General features: G+C 48.8%; 1 pseudogene across 1 annotated transcript in view; it reads left to right on the top strand.

Annotated features, from left to right (window-relative positions):
- The window catches only part of LOC144603231 (class I histocompatibility antigen, F10 alpha chain-like), a 1,654,937-nt pseudogene that overhangs the window by 269,236 nt on the left and 1,371,359 nt on the right, over positions 1-14,342 (top strand). The window lies entirely within an intron of this gene.

Below are 14,342 nucleotides of genomic sequence, written 5' to 3'. Positions count from 1 at the left end.
CCGGGCTCCCCAGGTTCCTAAACGCCCCCCGAGTCACACGGCGGCACAAGCGGGGTTGGTGCGGACTACAACAGCGGCGCAAAGGAGAGTTTGAGACATGTGTAGACAGGAAGGAGGAACGATGAGGCAAAGTCAATATTCGATATGACCGATGTAAGGAATCGGTTGAAATAATTGTATAAAAAACAAAGTGTTTGAGGAACCTCGCGGCCAGGCAGCATCTGTGGAGGGAGATGGACACGCGCGCACTCGCCGCACGGCGGCGCAGCGGTAGAGTTGCTGCCTTACAGCGCCAGAGATACGGGTTCCAACCTAACGACGGGCACCGTCTGTACGGACTTTGCGCCTTCTCCCCCTGACCGCGTGGCTCCGGTTTCCTCCCACACCCCAAAGACGCACAAGTTTGTAAGTTAACTGGCTTCGGTAAAGATTGTAAATTGTGCCTCGTGTGTAGGTAGGATAGTACCAGTGTACGGGGATCGATGGGCCGCGCGGAGTCGGAGGGTCGAAGGACCTGTTTCCACGCTGTTTGTTTCGTTTATTGTCACGTGTATCGAGGTACAGTGAAAAGCTTTTGTTGCGTGTTAACTAGTCCGCAGTATTTCTAAACCAAACTAAACACTCCCGCACGCACACAGACAGACACACACACACATACTACACACACACACACACACGTACAAACACACACACACAAACACACACACACACGTACAAACACACACACACACACGTACAAACACACACACACACGTACAAACAAACACACACACACACACACACACACACACACGTGTGCAGGAAGGGAAAGCAATTTCAGATCCGGAATCCTGTGGTCGCGGGGAATCACTGGGACTCGAAGGGGTTCTGAAACATCGCGAAAATTCCCATGCTGTCAATGCTTCTCTTGCGTACTGATTTTCGCTGAAATCACTGCCAAGTCGGTAAGTACTTGAGAGTTTTGAAGTAAAACATCTTCCCGGGTTACGTAAAAACCAAGCTTCACTGTTACAAGCAATACACTGGATTTACTTCCAGTTTACCAATAGCTGTATTTTTTTTTTTTAATTAAAAAGTGGTTCAGTGGATTTTTGTGAAAATTGTGAGGGCATTCTTTGAAAATGTAAGGGAGATGCATATCTGGTTTCTGGGTTGCATAGCTGGGTTTGGAGCCCACTTTAAATGTAATGGCTGAGGCCAAAAACATCGCGAAAATTCCCACGCTTACCTGACCGTCAAGCTGTCGCCTCCAATCTACCTGTCAAATGACCTGACGGTAAATAAATTGGTTAAACACAAGCATTTTATGATATTTTGAAATAACTTTATTTATTTTAATATTATGTGCTTCTAAACGCATCTAAGCTGGGGACAGCATGCGACAGCGCCCGCAATAAGCAACGATACCTGGCGATAAGCCAGCTGTCGCCGAGAAATTTCAAACCGCATGATTTCTCAGCAGCGCCGAGATCCACTACGATTTTTGGAAGACTCCTCACGATCATTCCCGCGACACCCCGGCGAACTGTCGGACACAGCCTAGTCGCCGGCAGTCGCCTTAAAATGGCCTAAGTGGGACAGGCCCTTAACTCGGCAGTCTGAAGGAGGGTCTCGACCTGGAACGTCACCTATTCCTTTGGTCATCTGGCCCGCTGAGTTACTCCAGCTTTTTGTGTCTAACTTTGGTTTAAAGCAGCATCTGCAGTTCCTTCCTACACATACAGGAGTGAGATATTGGAGGGTACATACAGCATTGTGTCAGAGAACACCAGGTAGTAAAGGTTGGCGTGGCGCAAACAGTAAAAACAAATTGAGGTATTATCATACAGAAATAAATCATGATGTCGGGGCGCGAGAGGGCGTGTCTAATGGCATAAAGCTGATCTTCTAGCAGACAGTAGATTGGGAGGGGAAAAGTATGAATGAGATGTGCGAGACCAGCTTTGTTTTACACAGAGGGTGGCGGGTGCCTTCCACGTGCTTATAATGATAACCTCAATGTTATGACAATCTGCAGTCCGATGGAGTTATACAGCCCCTCGGTCCAGCATGTCCATTCCGACCAACATACCCCATTTACATTACTTCTACCTGCCCGCGTTTGACCTGTACGTCTCTAAACTTCTTCCTATCGATGAACCTGACTAAATGTGTTTTAAGTGGTGTTAGAATACCTGCCTCAACTATCACATCTGGCAGCTAGTTCCCTATGTCCATATCTGTATGAAGAGGTTGCTCCAAATAGTCCTATTAAATCAGTCTGCAGAAGGGTCTCTCAACCCAATTCCTTCTCTCCAGAGATGCTGCCTCACCCGCTGAGTTACTCCAGCATTTTGTGTCTGCCTGTCAAATCATTCCTTTCTCACTTGAAACCTCTAGTTGAATTTGGACTTGAAGTCAGCACTCTCCTCTGTAACTGGACCCTCGATTTCCTGATCGACAGACCACAATCAGTGAGAATAGGTGACAAATCTTCCTCTGCATCAGTACTCTACACCGATGCCCCGCATGGATGCGTCCTCAGCCCCCCTCCCCCCTCCCCCAAACAATACTCATTATTCACTTCCGACCCTGCAGCCAAACACCAACTCAACTAAATCTATAAGTTTGCAGAGGGCACCACCTAATGGGAAAGACATCGAACAATGACGAGATGGAGGACAGAAAGGAGACCGAGAACCTTGTAACTTGGTGCCAAGACAACAAGCTCTCCCTCATTGTCAGTGAGGTAAAAAAGATTGTGATCGACGTCAGGTACCGAAACAGTACACACACCACGGTACACATTGATGGCGAGGAAGTAGGGATTCCTAGGAATAAATATCACCGGCATTTTGTCCTGGACCAGCCACGTGGAAGCTATGGCCAAGTGTCCCGGCCAGCAGCGAGCTGCGAGAGCCCCGACAAGCTGGGCTAAGCTCTCCAGCATGCCCGGCTCGCCCACCGCGGATCCACCGGCGTCGGCGAACAGCCGCTGAGCGCAGCGGATCGCCGGAGTGCGAGGTGGGCCGTCGACAGCGAGGTGCGAGGAGGGCCTTCGGAGAGCGAAGTTGAATGTAGTTTAGGTTAGAGATACAGCGCGGAAGCAGGCCCTTCGGCCCACCGATTCCGCGCTGACCAGCGATCCCCGCACTGTCCTAACCGTAACACTATCCTACACACACTAGGGAGAATTTACACATTCAGCAAGCTTACAAACAAACATATTCACTTACAAACCTGTAAGTCTTTGGAGTGTGGGAGGAAACCGAAGCTCTCGGAGAAAACCCACGCGGTCACGGGGAGATCGTACAAACACCGTACAGAAAAGGACCCGTAGTCGGGATCGAACCCGAGTCTCCGGCGCTACAAGTGCTATAAGGCAGCGATACTACCGCTGCGCCACCGTGCAGCAGTCGGTGGGCCATCAAGGAATGAGGAAGGACGTCGGAGAGCGACGTTGGCCGGCAAACATGAGGGCCATTGGAGAGAGAGGAAGGCCGTTGGAGAGATGGACGAGAGCCTCGCAGAACGAAGGAGTGACCCCGCGGCGGCTGGAGGAGGAGGGCGGGGGGGGGGGGGCAGTAGATAGAACTGTTCCGTGAACATTTGTAAATTTGTGGCACCAAAACTTGGCGACACTTGTGGACTGCCTCAGTGAGGTATGCTGTATGATTTACCGGAGTTGTAAGCAAAACAAAGCATTTGACTGAACTGTGATAATAAACGTATGATTGAAGAAACCATATCAATACCTCTACTTTGTTAAAATCTTAGGAAGTTCGGCACGTCCCCACAAGCCGCACCAACCTTAACAGCTTCGCGGGAGAAGGTATTTAATCGGCGTGCACCATAGACTCTTTTTGGCACAGCTCCATTCAAAACCGCAAGACATTGCCGGAACCGATTGCCGATGGACATTCAACCATCACACAAACCAACCTCCCTTCCATTGATTCCGTCTCCACCTCGCTGCCTCGGCAAGGCCGCCAGCACAATGTAGGACGGGTCACACTCCGGTCACTCCCCCTTCTCCCCTCGCAAAATAAGTGACAGAGAGATATAATGAAATCACCGGCGGTTGGATTCGTTGCAACCGGAGAAAAAAAAATCAATTACGCAACGGGCCAGGCGGCATTTCTGTAGAACATGGATGGGTGTGGTTTCAGGTCGGGCCCTTCTCCAGACATTGTAAGGTGGGAGAAGGGTAGAGAAAGCTGGAAGTGAGGCGCGAGTAGCCAAAGCCTGGCAGATAACAGGTTGATACTGTGGAGTTTGGTAGGAAGATGGTTCAACATAACCATCACACAGAGATAAAAAGCTTGTATGCACTGGAATTTAGAATGATGAGAGGAGATCTTATCGAAACGTATAAGATTATTAAGGGGTTGGAAACGTTAGAGGCAGGAAACATGTTCCCAATGTTGGGGGAGTCCAGAACAAGGGGCCATAGTTTAAGAATAAGGGGTAGGCCATTTAGAACTGAGATGAGGAAAAACTTTTTCAGTCAGAGAGTTGTGAATCTGTGGAATTCTCTGCCTCAGAAGGCAGTGGAGGCCAATTCTCTGAATGCATTCAAGAGAGAGCTGGATAGAGCTCTTAAGGATAGCGGAGTCAGGGGGTATGGGGGAGAAGGCAGGAACGGGGTACTGATTGAGAATGATCAGCCATGAGCACATTGCTCGAAGGGCCGAATGGCCTCCTCCTGCATCTATTGTCTATTGTCTATTGTCTATTGTCTATAAGTCAAGTCAAGTCAAGTCAATTTTATTTGTATAGAACATTTAAACACAACCCACGTTGACCAAAGTGCTGTATATCTGATTAGGTACTAATTTATTTATTTTTTTAAATATATATTTTTAAAAGGCATGAGATGTGATGGAAAGGGATTGATGAGTTGCGAATTGTGAAGTTAGGGGAAGGATGCACCTGTGAGGGGAATGAAACAGGTGCGCGTCCAGGTGGGACATACGGGAGGGGGCGGAAAAGAGGGGTGGGGGAGGGAGATGTGCTAGCGAAAAAGTCAGAGGATTGTAGCTACCTAAATCTGAAGAATTCAATGTTCATCCCATTGAGTTGTACGCTACCCAAGTTGATATTTCTCCAGTTTGCGCGTGGCTTGGCTCTGACAATGGATGGGATCCTGGACTGCAAGATCAACATGGGAATGGGAAGATGAGGTACCCGGAGTTGGAGTGTGCCTCGGCGAAACGGTCGCCGAGTCTACGCTTGGCTAGTCTATGTTATAACTTAAACTGTGAGACGACACCAAAATCTATCTATCAATCTAAATATTACCAAGACTCTCATTTTGTTTGTTTGTATATATGTTTGTTAGTTTGTCCGTTTGTTTGTGTCCGTTGATCGGGAAATACATCCAAAATGGTACACGATAGCGCTATTATTTTAGATCCACCTTACTCACCATTATCATGGGGTGTGCAGTGGCAAGTTTCGTTCAAATTGCTGTTGTATTTTTTAATGTTATTGACATTTTAAAGTTTGAAAAATCACTTTTCCATTTCACCTGGCCATCAGCCGCGTTCGACGTCACAATGGGAGAAAGTCCGCGCAGTTGGCCCTGTTGATCCAACACAGATGCTCCCCGACGTACGATGTTTCCACTTACAATATGTCGACTTACGATATTTCGACTTTGCTATGGTGCAAACCCGTCCAAACGGCGGGGGGGGGGGGAAGGGGAGGATAAGGGTGGGTTGAGGGGGGATGTAGTGGGTGAGTGGGGGGGAGGGAGATGGGGGTAAGGGGGGTTGAGGGGGGTTGAGTGGGGATGGAGTGGGTAAGTGGGTGAGTGGGTGAGTATGTGTGTGTGTGTGTGTTTGTGTGGGTGAGTGTGGGGGGAGGGGTGTTTGCACGGAGGGTTGCCGGGCTCGCAGGAGAGATTTTGACCCAACCGGTCCACGCCTGTCTAGTGTGATTAAAAATTATGTGCCGCACTCCATAATTGGACATCGTGTTCTGTTTCTCTGGGTTTAATATTGAACATTCATTGTTCGATAATTGATTTGAACGTGCCATGTTGACATGCTCCATTCACTCTTCCGTGGATATAAATGTGACGTTGGGGGAGTCCAGAACCAGGGGTTACAGTTTAAGAATAAGGGGTGGGCCGTTTAGGACTGAGATGAGGAAAAACCTTTTCGCTCAGAGAGTTGTGAATCTGTGGAATTCTCTACCACAGAAGGCAGTGGAGGCCAATTCACTGGATGTTTTCAAGAAATAATTAGATTCAGCTCTTGGGCGAACGGATACGGGGAGAAAGCAGGAACGGAGTATTGAGTTTGGATGATCTGCCATGATCAAATTGAATGGCGGTGCTGGTTGGAAGGGCCGAATGGTCTACTCCTGCACATATTATCTATGTCTTTATAAAGAAGGGTGAGGGGTGCATGCGAAAGAGGGCGAGGGAGGGTTGCAGCTACTTACATTTGGAAAATGCAATGTCCATGCCGTTGGAGTGTAAGCTACCCAAACCGAATATGCGTTCCTATTCCTCCAGTTTGCGTATGGCATGACTATTACAATGGATGAGATCCTGGACTGAAAGATCAGCATGGGAATGGAAAGATGAGCTATGATGGCTAGCCACCCGGAGTTCTAATCTGCCTTGGCGAAACGGACTCGGGGTCTATCCTTGCTTAGTTTACGTCGTAACCGAAACTGTGAGGTGACGCCAAAATGAGATATATCATTTGGAGCCACACACCCATTACGTGGACTTCGTGTTCTGCTTCTCTGGGTCCAATTTTGAACATTAGAATTAGAAAATGGATTTGAGCAAACCATTGTGATATACTCCACTCCCTCTTCTGTGGTTACAAATGTGATGAAGAAGGGGTTGTATTTCGGATCTCTTGTGTTAAGGTCCGCCAACACCAACCACATTGTCACCCTGTAAATGACAGGGCCAGGCCATTCACATTGCATCTTGGATCCAGACACAGGTCGGTAAAGAACCCGCCGCCCCCTATAGACTTTGCAGTGATTGTACTCCACCGAGAGATTGGTGACGTTGCTTCACTTGTTTGGAAAGAACAATGTTTGTTCATTAATGTCATTGCTCCATCAAAGGCCGCTCCCACCGGAGGGTTTCGAGGGGTATTAATGAGGATCCGGAGCCGCTCTCCTTGCTCCTTTGTGTCACCCGAGCGAGCTACCGACATCTTCCAGAATGTGGCGCGCTCCGATTCTGTACATGAAGGAAATCTCCTATCCGATCCTGCTGGTGCTTGGAATCCCATGTGAGTCCTGTCATGACCTTCAAAATGTTGCTTATTACGCTTAATGATACCGTGAGTTTTTTTATTTTCCTGTTGTTTTAATTGACTTCTTCCGTTCTCTGTTGCCGCTTGTATTTGGCATTCTCGCCGCGTCCCTTGACCTGTGTCTCTCTCTAACTGAGAGCGTTAGATGTAGAGCTAATAACAGAATCAAGGGATATAGGGAGAATGCAGGAACGGGGTACTGATTGTAGATGATCAGCCATGATCATATTGAATGGCGGTGCTGGCTAGAAGAGTCGAATGGCGTACTCATGTACCTATTTTCTATTTTTCTATGTGTCCTTTGGTCTTTGCTTTCCCTGCCTTGCAGAAACCTACGCCGTTTACGAGTCAGCTTTGATCCGCTCTGCATCAGTGCGGGCGTCAGCGGTTAGGGGGACAAGGCAGGAGAATGTGGTTGAGTGAAAGATAGATCTGATGGTTGAATGGCGGAGTTGACTTGATGGGCCGAATTGCCAAATTCGGTTCCTAGAACCTATGAACTTATGAACTCTCTCTGAGCAAAATATTCTCGTCCCTCCCCCGCGAGTTAGTCGTGCTCCTGCAAAGAAACGTTGGTTGAAGCTCCCGACTCCTCGCTCTCAGCGGCTCGGGGGAACGGACAGGCTCCTGGTGCGGGTGTTTTATCCGGTTTATCCCGGCCCAACATTATCTCTTGCTAGGACCGCGAACACCGTACCTCCTGATACAGAGGGCTATTTGGTCACAGGCGCAGGCGGCGTGGCCAATTTCCACGCAAGTGGTGCCAATGGCAGAAGCCGCGCTGCCAGAGCTGAAAGATTTATTCAATGTTGCAACTTCTGAGCCTCCAATGTCACGACCCTCTAAAACTACCGCCGTGCCCGTCGGCTTACGCGAACCGGAGGGCAAACGTCGAAGTGATCAGTGACATAGAATATAAAATATAGAAGACAGAATAGTAGCGGAGATATAAGGAGCGAGATTGTTACATCTAGAGTGCTTAGTTCGCACTTTGGTTTGTCGCCCGCATTCTAGCGAGGATGTGAAAGATTTAAGGAGACGCAGAAGAAGTTTAGCAAAATGCCAGCTGGATTAGAGGGTCTTAACTACAAGGAGAGATTTGATAAAACTCTGATTCATTTCTCAGAATGCGAGAGATTGAGAGGGTCGGTAGAATTATTTGCAATTATGAGAGACCATGATAGGGTAGACAGTCGGAACCTTTGTTTCCCAGGGTGGAAATGCCAATGACCAGAGGGCAGAGCTTCAAGGTAAGAGGGGCAATGTTTAAAGTAGATGTGGGGTAAAGGTCGTCACACAGAGCGTGTTGGGTGCCTGGAACGCGCTGACATGGGAGAGACGCGTTGAAATGCAGAGAATGGCTCGTTAGGAAGAGGGGATGTTCAACGAGATCTGGGTGTCCTAGTGCATCAGTCACTGAAAGGAAGCATGCAGGTACAGCAGGCAGTGAAGAAAGCCAATGGAATGTTGGCCTTCGTAACAAGAGGAGTTGAGTATAGGAGCAAAGAGGTCCTTCTACAGTTGTACCGGGCCCTGGTGAGTCCGCACCTGGAGTACTGTGTGCAGTTTTCGTCTCCAAATTTGAGGAAGGATAGACAATAGACAATAGACAATAGGTGCAGGAGTAGGCCATTCAGCCCTTCGAGCCAGCACCGCCATTCAATGCGATCATGGCTGATCACTCTCAATCAGTACCCCGTTCCTGCCTTGTCCCCATACCCCCTCACTCCGCTATCCTTAAGAGCTCTATCCAGCTCTCTCTTGAAAGCATCCAACGAACTGGCCTCCACTGCCTTCTGAGGCAGAGAATTCCACACCTTCACCACCCTCTGACTGAAAAAGTTCTTCCTCATCTCCGTTCTAAATGGCCTACCCCTTATTCTTAAACTGTGGCCCCTTGTTCTGGACTCCCCCAACATTGGGAACATGTTATCTGCCTCTAATGTGTCCAATCCCCTAATTATCTTATATGTTTCAATAAGATCCCCCCTCATCCTTCTAAATTCCAGTGTATACAAGCCCAATCGCTCCAGCCTTTCAACATACGACAGTCCCGCCATTCCGGGAATTAACCTAGTGAACCTACGCTGCACGCCCTCCATAGCAAGAATATCCTTCCTCAAATTTGGAGACCAAAACTGCACACAGTACTCCAGGTGCGGTCTCACCAGGGCCCGGTACAACTGTAGAAGGACCTCTTTGCTCCTATACTCAACTCCTCTTGTTACGAAGGCCAACATTCCATTGGCTTTCTTCACTGCCTGCTGTACCTGCATGCTTCCTTTCATTGACTGATGCACTAGGACACCCAGATCTCGTTGAACTCCCCCTCCTCCTAACTTGACACCATTCAGATAATAATCTGCCTTTCTATTCTTACTTCCAAAGTGAATAACCTCACACTTATCTACATTAAACTGCATCTGCCACGTATCCGCCCACTCACACAACCTGTCCAAGTCACCCTGCAGCCTTATTGCATCTTCCTCACAATTCACACTACCCCCCAACTTAGTATCATCTGCAAATTTGCTAATGGTACTTTTAATCCCTTCGTCTAAGTCATTAATGTATATCGTAAATAGCTGGGGTCCCAGCACCGAACCTTGCGGTACCCCACTGGTCACTGCCTGCCATTCCGAAAGGGACCCATTTATCCCCACTCTTTGCTTTCTGTCTGTCAACCAATTTTCTATCCATGTCAGTACCCTACCCCCAATACCATGTGCCCTCATTTTGCCCACTAATCTCCTATGTGGGACCTTGTCGAAGGCTTTCTGAAAGTCGAGGTACACCACATCCACTGATTCTCCCTTGTCAATTTTCCTAGTTACATCCTCAAAAAATTCCAGTAGATTTGTCAAGCATGATTTCCCCTTCGTAAATCCATGCTGACTCGGAATGATCCCGTTACTGCTATCCAAATGCTCAGCAATTTCGTCTTTTATAATTGACTCCAGCATCTTCCCCACCACTGATGTCAGACTAACTGGTCTATAATTACCCGTTTTCTCTCTCCCTCCTTTCTTAAAAAGTGAGATAACATTTGCTATCCTCCAATCCACAGGAACTGATCCTGAATCTATAGAACATTGAAAAATGATCTCCAATGCTTCCACTATTTCTAGAGCCACCTCCTTAAGTACTCTGGGATGCAGACCATCAGGCCCTGGGGATTTATCAGCCTTCAGTCCCATCAGTCTACCCAAAACCATTTCCTGCCTAATGTGGATTTCCTTCAGTTCCTCCATCACCCTAGGTTCTCCGGCCCCTAGAACATTTGGGAGATTGTGTGTATCTTCCTCAGTGAAGACAGATCCAAAGTAACGGTTTAACTCGTCTGCCATTTCTTTGTTCCCCATAATAAATTCCCCTGCTTCTGTCTTCAAGGGACCCACATTTGCCTTGACTATTTTTTTCCTCTTCACGTACCTAAAAAAACTTTTGCTATCCTCCTTTATATTATTGGCTAGTTTACCCTCGTACCTCATCTTTTCTCCCCGTATTGCCTTTTTAGTTAACTTTTGTTGCTCTTTAAAAGAGTCCCAATCCTCTGTCTTCCCACTCTTCTTTGCTATGTTATACTTCCTCTCCTTAATTTTTATGCTGTCCCTGACTTCCCTTGTCAGCCACAGGTGTCTCTTACTCCCCTTAGAGTCTTTCCACCTCTTTGGAATAAATTGATCCTGCAACCTCTGCATTATTCCCAGGAATACCTGCCATTGCTGTTCTACCGTCTTCCCTGCTAGGGCCTCCTTCCAGTCAATTTTGGCCAGCTCCTGCCTCATGCCTCTGTAATCCCCTTTGCTATACTGTAATACCGACACTTCCGATTTTCCCTTCTGCCTTTCCATTTGCAGAGTAAAACGTATCATGTTGTGATCACTGCCTCCTAATGGCTCTTTTACCTCTAGTCCCCTTATCAGATCAGGATCATTACACAACACTAAATCCAGAATTGCCTTCTCCCTGGTAGGCTCCAGTACAAGCTGTTCTAAGAATCCATCTCGAAGGCACTCTACAAACTCTCTTTCCTGGGGTCCATTTCCAACCTGATTTTCCCAGTCTACCTGCATGTTGAAATCTCCCATAACCACCGTAGCATTACATTTTTGACACGCCAATTTTATCTCCTGATTCAACTTGCACCCTATGTCGAGGCTACTGCTTGGGGGCCTATAGATAACTCCCATTAGGGTCTTTTTACCCTTACAATTTCTCATTTCTATCCATACTGATTCAACATCTCCTGATTCTATGTCACCCCTTGCAAGGGAATGAATATCATTCCTTACCATCAGAGCAACCCCACCCCCTCTGCCCACCTGTCTGTCTTTTCTATACGTTGTGTACCCCTGAATATTCAGTTCCCAGCCCTGGTCCTATTGTAGCCATGTCTCAGTGATCCCTACAACATCATACTTGCCCATGACTAACTGAGCCTCAAGCTCATCCACTTTATTTTTTATACTATGCGCATTTAAGTACAACACTTTAACTTCTGTATTTACCTCCCCTCTCACATCGTTCACAATTGGCCCTGCCCTTAATTTCTTTTCCCCTCTAGAACTTCTGTTCCCATTCTTCCGAGAGTCTTTTGCAATATCTCCTGTATTCTCTTTTACCTCATCTTCATATTCACAATTTGTTAACCCCTCCCCCCCCCCACTACTTAGTTTAAAGCCACAGGTGTCACACTAGCAAACCTGCCTGCCAGAATGTTTGTCCCCCTGCTGTTAAGATGCAACCCGTCCCTTTTGTACAAGTCACCCCTAGCCCAGAAGAGATCCCAGTGGTCCAGAAATCTAAATCCCTGCTCTCTGCACCAGTCCCTCAGCCATAAATTCATACCCTCTATCTCTCTGTTCCTGGCCTCACCAGCACGAGGTACCGGTAGCAGTCCAGAGATAACCACCTTCGACGTCCTACTTCTCAGTGTTTTTCCCAACTCTCTAAACTCCCGCTGTAGCACCTCCTTCCTCTTCCGCCCGACGTCATTCGTGCCCACGTGCACAACGACTTCAGGTTGATCGCCTTCCCTCCCTAGGATTTTCTGAAGCCGGTCTGTGATGTGTTGAACCCTGGCACCAGGGAGGCAACAGACCATCCTCAAGTCCCTCCTGCTGCCACAGAATCTTCTGTCCGTCCCTCGGACGATGGAGTCACCCACCACTACGGCTCTTCCTGACTTCGGTCTCCCCTGTCGAGTATCCTTGCCAACAGTTCCGCCACTCGGACTGGAAACGTCTTCTGCCCCGACAGTTCCCAAGAGGGTATACCTATTTGTAATAGGCACAGCCACTGGGGTCTCCTGTAGTCCACGTCCACGTCCACTCCCCCCTGAAACAGTCTCCCACCTTCGCTCGACCTGGACCCTTGGCGTGACAGCCTCACAATAGGTCCTGTCGAGGAAACTCTCGCATTCCCGGATGGCCCTGAGGTCATCCAACTGCCTCTCCAACTCCACCACACGTCCCTTCAGGAGCTGCACCTGGACACAGTTCTTGCAGGTGTAGCTCCCAGAAGCTCCAGCGACATCCCTGTCTTCCCACATCCTGCAGGAAACACACTGCACCAACTTTTCCGCCATTACTTCGTGTCTATAAACAGTTCAGGCTTAAAACAATTGTATCCTCCTCACCTCAGCCTCCTCGCCGAAGACTCGCAGCCAAAGACTCGCACTTTTCTCACTGGGCACTTGACTCGCAGCCAAAGACTCGCACTTTTCTCACTGGGCACTTGACTCGCACTTTTCTCACTGGGCACTTTTCTCACTGGGCACTTTTCTCACAGGGCACTTTTCTCACCGGGCACTTTTCTCACCGGGCACTTTTCTCACCGGGCACTTTTCTCACCGGGCACTTTTCTCACCGGGCACTTTTCTCACCGGGCACTTTTCTCACTTCTCACTGGGCACTTTTCTCACTAGGCACTTCCCTCACTGGGCACTTTTCTCACTAGGCACTTTTCTCACTAGGCACTTCCCTCACTGGGCACTTCCCTCACTGGGCGCTGCACCCGGACAGGGCTGCACCCTTTATGCAAGTCTTGCTTATATCACCAATTAAATTGCCTGATTGTCCAATTTACCAGACTTCTCACTTAAATGATCAACCAATCCACGTATTCTCTTGTAACTGACTTATTACACTGTAATTGCCACTCACTTACAGCCAACGGTGGTCCTCTCTCCAACTTCCCGACCTTTACAGACTGATTAACAGTGCCCTATTGGCGCTCTTTTTATCCACCTGCGACTCCACCTTTAAGGAACCATGCACCTGCAGTCCCAGATCCCTCTGCTCTACAACACTACCCAGAGACCCACCATTCACTGAGTGTGTCCTGCCCTCGTTCCACATCACAAAATGCACCGCCGCGCACTTGGACTGACTGCAGGAGATGGACACAGAAGGGCCACCAGCCCGGAAGACCCGGCTCGCCCGCCACGTATCGAGGACCCACGGGAACCCAGCTGGAGGGCCGGTGGGCAGAGGGAGTGCACGGCCACGACGGGGGAGTGGGCCGCTGGAGGCCCTGCAGTTGCCTGGGGCTCGGCTGCACCTGGCGCCGCGGGAAGAGGCCGAGGACGTGGACCAGACGCGGTGGAGCAGCGGTGGAGGAAATCACGGCCACGCTTGGCCAGGCCGACCCTGCAAGGCCGCCAGGACAAAGGGCCCTCATGGTCAGATCAACATCCCAGCACTCACAAGAACTGGCACTTCAACATGGCGCCACACTGGCAACGTTGTATTCTGTCTCACTGTGCTGCTGCTGTCCACCAGTACTGTATCTGCAATGCTCATCTAATATGTATCTCAGTGCTCATGTACAGTGATACTTGTTCACAACTATATCCAATAATGAATGTTCATGTACCTCGGTACAGGTGACAAATAAAGTACCAGACCATGCCAGTGCACTGTTCAGAAGGAGTGTCCAGGCCAGTGCACTGGACAGAGGGGGTGTCAGTGGACAGGCGTGTGACCAATGACCCGTGGTCATCGCTGTGAATGTGGGAGCATCGTGGGGCTGAACTGGTCAGTCTGTCTGGGGTAAGACACGGGAGAGAGA

The sequence above is a fragment of the Rhinoraja longicauda genome, chromosome 19 (assembly GCF_053455715.1).
Source record: "Rhinoraja longicauda isolate Sanriku21f chromosome 19, sRhiLon1.1, whole genome shotgun sequence".
Classification (NCBI taxonomy): Eukaryota; Metazoa; Chordata; class Chondrichthyes; order Rajiformes; family Arhynchobatidae; genus Rhinoraja; species Rhinoraja longicauda.
Note: the sequence above shows the minus strand (reverse complement) of the source record. Positions and strands in the feature narration are given on the sequence as shown.